The sequence below is a fragment of the Arachis stenosperma genome, chromosome 5 (assembly GCF_014773155.1).
Source record: "Arachis stenosperma cultivar V10309 chromosome 5, arast.V10309.gnm1.PFL2, whole genome shotgun sequence".
In the NCBI taxonomy this organism is placed as follows: Eukaryota; Viridiplantae; Streptophyta; class Magnoliopsida; order Fabales; family Fabaceae; genus Arachis; species Arachis stenosperma.
The window spans coordinates 121,665,931-121,675,431 of record NC_080381.1 but is presented as its reverse complement, the minus strand read 5'-3'; positions in this window follow the sequence as shown (position 1 = coordinate 121,675,431).

The following is a 9,501-nucleotide window of genomic DNA, read 5'->3' as shown; positions in this document are numbered from 1 at the left end:
CGAGGATCACCTTCTTCAAGGCCACAACTTCATAGAAGTGGTCTTGATGCACCCTTGAGATGAATTTTTCCATCTCCCATGACTCGGAGGTGAAAGCTTTTGCCTTCCCTTTCCTCTTTCTAGAGGTTTCTCCGGCTTTGGATGCCATAAATGGTTATGGAAAAACAAAAAGCAATGCTTTTACCACACCAAACTTAAAAGATTTGCTCGTCCTCGAGCAAAAGAAGAAAGAAGAGAGTAGAAGAAGAAGAAATAGAGGAGATGGAGATGGCTTTGTAGTTTGGCCAAAGGGGGAGAAGTAGTGTTTAGGGTGTGTGAAAATAAGGGAGTGAAGATGGGTTTATATAGGGGTGGAGAGAGGGGTAGGGTTCGGTTATGGGAGGGTGGGTTTGGGAGGGAAAGTGGTTTAAATTTGAATGGTGAGGTAGGTGAGATTTTATGAAGGATGGATATGAGTGGTGAAGAGAAAGTTGGGATTTGATAGGTGAAGGGTTTTTGGGGAGGAGGTGTTGAGGTGATTGGTGAATGGGTGAAGAAGAGAGAGAGTGGTGGGGTAGGTGGGGATCCTGTGGGGTCCACAGATCCTGAGGTGTCAAGGAAAAGTCATCCCTGCACCAAGTGGCGAGCAAAATTGCTCTCTGTGCCAATTCTGGCGTTAAACGCCGGGCTGGTGCCCATTTCTGGCGTTTAATGCCAGCTTCTTGCCCTTTCCTGGCGTTTAACGCCAGTCTGGTGTCCCTTTCTGGCGTTAAACGCCCAGAATGGTGCCAGACTGGGCGTTAAACGCCCATTTGCTACCCTTACTAGCGTTTAAACGCCAGCAAGGTCTTCCTCTAGGGTGTGCTGTTTTTCTTTCTATTTTTCATTCTGTTTTTGCTTTTTCAATTGATTTTGTGACTTCCCATGATCTTCAACCTACAGAAAACATAAAATAACAAAGGAAAATAGATAAAATATAACATTGGGTTGCCTCCCAACAAGTGCTTCTTTAATGTCAGTAGCTTGACAGTGGATTCTCATGGAGCCTCACAAATGCTCAGAGCAATGTTGGAACCTCCCAACACTAAACTTAGAGTTTGAATGTGAGGGTTCAACACCAAACTTAGAAGTTGGTTGTGGCCTCCCAACACCAAACTTAGAGTTTGACTGTGGGGGCTCTGTTTGACTCTGTTTTTATAGAAGCTCTTCATGCTTCCTCTCCATGGTGACGGAGGGATATCCTTGAGCCTTAAACACAAAGGACTCTTCATTCACTTGAATGATCAATTCACCTCTGTCAACATCAATCACAGCCTTTGCTGTGGCTAGGAAGGGTCTGCCAAGGATGATGGATTCATCCATGCACTTTCCAGTCTCTAGGACTATGAAATCAGCAGGGATGTAATGGTCTTCAATCTTTACCAGAACATCCTCTACAAGTCCATAAGCTTGTTTTCTTGAATTGTCTGCCATCTCTAGTGAGATTCTTGTAGCTTGTACCTCAAAGATCCCTAGCTTCTCCATTATAGAGAGAGGCATGAGGTTTATGCTTGACCCTAGGTCACACAGAGCTTTCTTAAAGGTCATGGTGCCTATGATGCAAGGTATTAAGAACTTCCCAGGATCTTGTCTCTTTTGAGGTAATCTCTGCCAAGACAAGTCATCCAGTTCTTTGGTGAGCAAAGGGGGTTCATCCTCCCAAGTCTCATTACCAAATAACTTGTCATTTAGCTTCATGATTGCTCCAAGGTATTTAGCAACTTGCTCTTCAGTGACATACTCATCCTCTTTAGAGGAAGAATACTCATCAAAGTTCATGAATGGCAGAAGTAAATCCATTGGAATCTCTATGGTCTCAGTGTGAGCCTCAGATTTCCATGGTTCCTCATTAGGGAACTCATTGGAGGCCAGTGGACGTCCATTGAGGTCTTCCTCAGTGGTGTTCACTGCCTCTTCTTCCTCTCCTAGTTCGGCCATGTAGGTCATGTTAATGGCCTTGCATTCTCCTTTTGGGTTCTCTTCTGTATTGCTTGGAAGAGTACTAAGAGGGAGTTCAGTAATTTTCTTGCTCAGCTGACCCACTTGTGCCTCCAAATTCCTAATGGAGGACCTTGTTTCAGTCATGAAACTTTGAGTGGTTTTGATTAGTTCAGAGACCATGGTTGTTAAGTCAGAGTGGTTCTGCTTAGAATTCTCTGTCTATTGCTGAGAAGATGATGGAAAAGGCTTGCCATTGCTAAACTATTATTGTTGTTGAAACCTTGTTGAGGTCTCTGTTGATCCTTCCATGAGAGATTTGGATGATTTCTCCATGAAGAATTATAGGTGTTTCCATAGGATCCTCCCATGTAATTCACCTCTTCCATTGAAGGGTTCTCAGGATCATAAGCTTCTTCTTCAGATGAAGCATCCTTAGTACTGCCTGGTGCATTTTGCATTCCAGACAGACTTTGAGAAATCAAATTGACTTGCTGAGTCAATATTTTGTTCTGAGCCAATATGGCATTCAGAGTATCAATCTCAAGAACTCCTTTCTTCTGATTCGTCCCATTGTTCACAGGATTCCTTTCAGAAGTGTACATGAATTGGTTATTTGCAACCATTTCAATTAGTTCTTGAGCTTCTGTAGGCATCTTCTTCAGATGAAGAGATCCTCCAGCAGAGCTATCCAATGACATCTTGGACAGTTCAGACAGACCATCATAGAAAATACCTATGATGCTCCATTCAGAAAGCATGTCAGAGGGACACTTTCTGATCAATTGTTTGTATCTTTCCCAAGCTTCATAGAGGGATTCTTCTTCCTTCTGTCTGAAGGTTTGGACTTCCACTCTAAGCTTACTCAATTTTTGAGGTGGAAAGAACTTTGCCAAGAAGGCGTTGACTAGCTTTTCCCAAGAGTTCAGGCTTTCTTTAGGTTGTGAATCCAACCATATCCTAGCTCTGTTTCTTACAGCAAAAGGGAATAGCATAAGTCTGTAGACTTCAGGGTCAACCCCATTAGTCTTGACAGTGTCACAGATTTGCAAGAATTCAGCTAAAAACTAATGAGGATCTTTCAATGGAAGTCCATGGAACTTGCAATTCTGTTGCATTAGAGAAACTAATTGAGGCTTAAGCTCAAAGTTGTTTGCTCTAATGGCAGGGATAGAGATGCTTCTCCCATAGAAGTCAGGAGTAGGTGCAGTAAAGTCACCCAGCACCTTTCTTGCATTGTTGGCATTGTTGTTGTTTTCGGCTGCCATGTCTTCTTCTTTGAAGATTTCTGTTAGATCCTCTATAGAGAGTTGTGCCTTAGCTTCTCTTAGCTTTCGCTTCAGGGTCCTTTCAGGTTCAGGGTCAGCCTCAACAAGAATACTTTTGTCTTTGTTCCTGCTCATATGAAAGAGAAGAGAACAAGAAAATATGGAATCCTCTATGTCACAGTATAGAGATTCCTTGAGGTGTCAGAGGAAAAGAAAAATAGAAGGAAGAAGTAGAGAATTCGAACTTATCAAGAAAGATGGAGTTCGAATTGTGCATTGTAACACCCTACCATACAGAGCCTTATGCTTAAGTCATAATTCAGAGATGGCAAGGTATTACGACCTCTAAAAATAAAAATTTTGTAAGTATAGTAGTATGAATGATTAATTATAACTAGGAGCCTTTGTAGAAAAAGGGGTAAACAAAAACCGCAGCTCAAAAGCGCAACACTCCGATCGATAACGTAACGAACAAGGATAAACCAACGCGAGATTATATATATACAAAAGAGTGTCAAAAACAGGAATATCAAGGCTCAAAATCCGGCTGCGAAGATAACCGGTCCGAGCATAACAATATATACATATGATAAAAATAAGGAAAACCCCAAGGAAACCCAAAGGGACACCAAAACATAAAACCTATTCTCCAAAATCTCCCATAAGAGGAGTCATCACAGTTTGTATTATTTAACGGAGATAAAAGTATCTAAGCAAAACATATAAACCAAAAACGTAGTCCCCAAGAACAAGGAATCTTCGCAATCTAGAAGTCTCCAGCATGCCTCAGCGGGACACCTCACGCCCTGCATCTGAAAACCACAAAATCCGCATGGGTGAGAACCAGAGGTCCCTAGCATGGTAACAGCTTCCACATATATAATACATAATAATAGAGGAAAGCCAAAGGCAATCCTAGAACTTCCTCCAGATAATATCAAAGCTTACAAACAAGCTAAACCGTATAAGGGCATCTGACTAAAGATTCTTCAGTCTAACTAATACTTCCCTTTCCAATTCCTTCAAACCTCCCAACCACCAGCAAGAGTATATTATAGCAAGCACAGTTATATCAGACAAAGAATATACAAATAGGAGCAGTTAAGACATTTAGACAATTAGCAAGTAATATGCAGTCAAATAAGCAATCCCAAACAATTCACATATTATGCATATGATGAATGCCTGTCCCTAGTGGCTGATGATATCATCTTGTCGGTTATAGAGCCAACCCGACAAGTCCTGGTCGCTAACCATTGGACTGTCCCTCTGTCATGCATCCCCAAACTCGAGTTATACTCGTTATAAACTGATCATAAACATTATCCATATCCATCACCCTCACTGGTGAATATTTATGGGGGATCGAGCTCATCCGGGTCTTTCACAGTGCCCGGCCACACTTACGACATAGGGTTAACAGAGTCTCGAGCCTCCACCTGGAGCACGTGGTGGCTAGCCACTGCTACTACCCAGGGAAACTCGTATCTCTGATAGTGGAAGTGCAAAATCACAATTATCAATAATTCAGCATAAACATGCATGAATTCTCATCCATGGATCAACATCCATATCAGCCATTCCGGCTCACGGTTAAATCCATAACCAGCCAACATTCATAGCATACACAGCTATTCCGGCTCATGGTTCAATCCAGAACCAGCCAATTCACAAATAATCACGGCCCTTCGGCCAATGGCATAACAAGCACTTCCACCACCATCCTCCGCATCTCACATAATCATCTTGATCCTCATTGATCATTCATATTTCCCTTGCTTCACTCGCAAGTTATCTCATTCACTAGCCCCTTTCTAATAGCTAGGCATGTCATAATGATTTAAGACATAAATGGTGAGATCGGAGGCTTAGAAGTATGAGATTTGGCTTTTAAAACTCAAAAATCAACTTTGGGATGAAAACAGGGCCGCGCGTACGCGCACTCCACGCGCACGCGTGGCTGGCCTCAAAAACTCATCGACGCGCAAGCGTCGTGCACGCTAACGCGTGGATTCCAAACTTGCCCATCGACGCGCACGCGTCAACCACGCGTACGCGCGGGTGTTCTCGTGCCCCAGGCACAACACCGGCACAGTTCTGGCATAACTCTCTGGAAAATGGCTGGGCATTGAGTGCAGCAAAATCGGCACGCCCGCGCACATCACGCGTACGCGTGGATGGCACTTTTCGGAAGATCGGCGCGCAGGCGCCAGGTGCGCTCACGCGCAAGGGGTCATTCTGCTAAAAATTTTCTAAGTTAAAAGCTGCAGAATTCACAGATTTACACTCCAATCTTCCAACGGACATAACTTCCTCATTTTAAATCGTTTTTCACCCGTTCTTCGAACGGCATGGACATCCCGGATCCAATTTCATTTCTAAACAGATTTGGTACAAAACGGAGATCCGTAGTCCAAGTTATGTCCCGTCAAAGTATGCCCAAAAACCATATTTTCATACAAAACCACAATATGCCATTTTCAAACAAACCATTTTCAACTCTTTCCAAAACCAATCAAAACATGCCAATTTCATCCCTTTTCTTTGAAATCAATTCAAAATGTATCAAATTCAACATCAAGCCTCCTCAACTCACACATTGACACATTACCACAAATTACCAAAATCACTATCTCATCATTTTACCCCACTTCACCCAAGTGACTTAAACACAAACACATTGACATATCATATACTATTCCTCATGCCAATTCTCAACAACACCAATTCCAATAAATCATTATTGTACACAATCAACATCATACTCACCACCAACATGGTTCAACCCACAATTCAACCATAACCAATCATCAAGCATATATCACAACATGCATATTTATTATACATCCTACTACCAAGGCATCAATAATCATCATCACATATATGACCACATCATATATCTCAATCATTCAACAACATCAACCATTCAATGCCTATCTTAGGGCCTCTAGCCTAAGTATTTCCTACCACTTTACATATTAGATACGGGAAACCGAAACCATACCTTAGCCGATTTTTCCAAGCTCCACCGGAGCACTTCCAAACCAAATATCCACAAGCTCTCAAGGCCTCAATACCTCCAAGAACAGATTTTTCACCACCAAACCCTTTCCAAGCTTTTCAAAATCACCAATCAAGCTCCAATATCCACACATACACAACCTAAGCCACAACCATCATACCCATACACAACATCTCAAAACCCAAGCATCATAAAACAACAAAATACACTAGGGTTGAGGATCTTACCACACCCAAGGTCCAAGGAGACAAGCTTAACCTTCTCCTTCAAGAGAGTTTGGTCCTATAACATCAAAGAACCCAAAATCTCAACATTTCACCCATGAAACTCGAAAATAAGGGCTGAGATTTCGAACAGCAACACGTGGCTTACCTCAAGATTGATTATATGGGTTTTGTAGAGCTCTTCACGGTGAACGCGTGGCCGCAAACGGGGCGGCAATCGGAGCTCTAGATCAAAAGTTATGGTGATTTGAAGATCAACCAAGGGAGAGAACTTGAGAGAGTGTTCTTCCTCCCTTTCTTTCTAATTTCAGCTTGTGTGTGTAACAAATGAGGAGAGAGAGTGCTGAAAACTAGGGTTTTGGTTAAGTTATGTTGGGCCAAGGGCCCACTTTGGGTCCAATTGGCCCGGTTTGGCCCGTTCGGTCCAATCTTGGTCCGAATTCTATAAAATTGGTACCAAAATTCTCGTCTCAGTCTCCTCTATCACATTTAGCCATAAAAATCACATTTTAGGCTTTCTAGAATAAATTCTCATTTATGGGTTAATTAGCCGTTAATTAACCGGGTTTTACATTCTACCCACCTAATTGGGAATTTTGCCCACAAAATTCAAATGCAAATACCTGAGAATAAATGCGGATAATCCGTTCGCATCTCCGACTCAAGTTCCCAAGTGTGTTCCTCAACACCGCCTCGAATCCATGCCACTTTGACTAATGAAACATCTTTTCCACGCAACCGTTTAATACTAGTATCATCAATTCTGACCGGAGCCACTGGAAGCGTCAAATCTTCCCTTAACTGAACCGACTCAAGTTCTAACACATGGCTAGCATCAGGAGTGTACTTCCGAAGCTGCGACACGTGAAACACGTCGTGCAGGTTCGAGAGATAAGGTGGTAGAGCCATCCGATACGCCACCGGTCCAATCCTCTCTAGGATCTGAAATGGACCAATGTATCGAGGATTCAACTTCTTTGCTTTAATCGCCCTACCTATCCCCGTGGTCGGATTAACCTTAAGGAAAACATGGTCTCCTTCCTCAAATTCTAAGGGCTTTCGCCTCTGATCGGCGTAACTCTTTTGACGACTTTGCGCCGTAAACATCCTATCTCGGATTTTCTTGACTTGTTCAGTAGTCTCAGCTATCATTTCTGGCCCCAACAAGCTTTTCTCTCCAGCTTCATACCAACATAGCGGAGATTGACATTTCCTCCCATACAAGGCCTCATACGGAGCCATTCCGATGCTCGCATGATAACTATTATTGTATGCAAACTCCACCAATGGCATATACCGATCCCAACTCGCCGGTTGGTCCAAAACACAAGCTCTCAACATATCCTCTAGTGTTTGGATCGTCCTCTCAGATTGTCCATCTGTTTGAGGATGGTAAGCCGTGCTCAAGCTTAATCGGGTTCCAAAAGCTTTCTGAAATGCACCCCAAAACCTTGAAGTGAAACGAGGATCTCTATCAGAGATTATAGTAGCAGGTACACCATGGAGTCCCACAATCTCTTTTATGTTTAACCGTGCTAGCTCCTCAAGGGTGTAAGTCATACGAATGGGCAAAAAGTGAGCTGACTTTGTCAGTCGGTCCACAATCACCCAAATAGCATCAAAACCAGCCCTAGTCCTTGGCAATCCTGACACAAAGTCCATTGCAATACTTTCCCACTTCCATTGTGGAATCTCTAAAGGTTGCAATATACCGGTGGCTTTTGATGTTCAATCTTTACCTTTTGACAAGTTAAGCACTTTGAAACATATTCCGCCACATCATTCTTCATACCCGGCCACCAAAACATCGTCTTTAAATCATGGTACATCTTAGTACTTCCCGGGTGAATGGAGAATCCACTTTTGTGTGCCTCCTTTAAAATATCTTGCCTCAAAGTGCCAACATCCGGCACAATGATCCTACCCTTGAATCTCCATAACCCATCTTTTTCTTCCGACACTCTCCACTGTTTTCCTTGCTCAATGGCCGGTAACACCTTCCATAAAGCTTCATCATTTTGATGAGCCTTTAGGAGTTCGGACTTAAAGTCACTTGAGATTTCTAATCGGCTCAAACATAAAGTTCCAGATACTTCTCGAGCACCAATTTTAAGACTCTCGAATCCTTTGAGCAACTTCTCCTCTTGAAGCATCATCCAAGCCGCATATAATGACTTCCGACTTAATGCATCCGCCACTACATTTGCCTTTCCCGGATGGTAATGCAACTCAAAGTCGTAATCCTTCAACAATTCCATCCACCTTCTCTGCCTCATATTAAGCTCTTTCTGATCAAAGAGATACTTCAAGCTCTTATGATCAGAGAAAACTTGGAACTTAACCCCATAGAGATAATGCCTCCACACCTTCAAGGCAAACACCACCGCAGCGAGTTCCAAATCGTGCGTAGGGTAACTAACTTCATGAGGTCTCAACTGTCGTGAGGCATATGCCACCACATTATGGTGCTGCATCAGCACGCACCCTAAACCCTTTAATGAGGCGTCACAATACACCTCAAAAGGATCGTTCGGCTCAGGTAACACTAACACAGGTGCAGTAGTCAACTTTTTCTTCAATGTCTGAAAGCTCTCCTCGCATTCAGGAGTCCAAACAAACGGAGTGTCTTTTCGGGTTAACTTCGTCATTGGTAACGCTATCTGTGAAAAGCCTTTGATAAACCTTCTGTAATAGCCAGCTAAACCCAGAAAACTCCTTATCTCTGTTATGGTGGTTGGTTGTTTCCAATCCATCACCGCCTCCACCTTAGTTGGATCTACGGCTATTTCCTTCTTACTCACCACATGGCCCAAAAACTTCACCTCACTCTTCCAGAACTCACACTTAGACAGTTTTGCATAAAGTTTCTTCTCCTTTAGAATCTGCAACACGGTCCTCAAGTGTTCCGCATGCTCTTCTTCAGTCTTGGAATAAATCAGTATGTCATCAATGAAGACAACAACGAATTTATCCAGAAACGGACGGAAGACTCTATTCATGTAATCCATGAATACCGCAGGAGCGTTCGTCA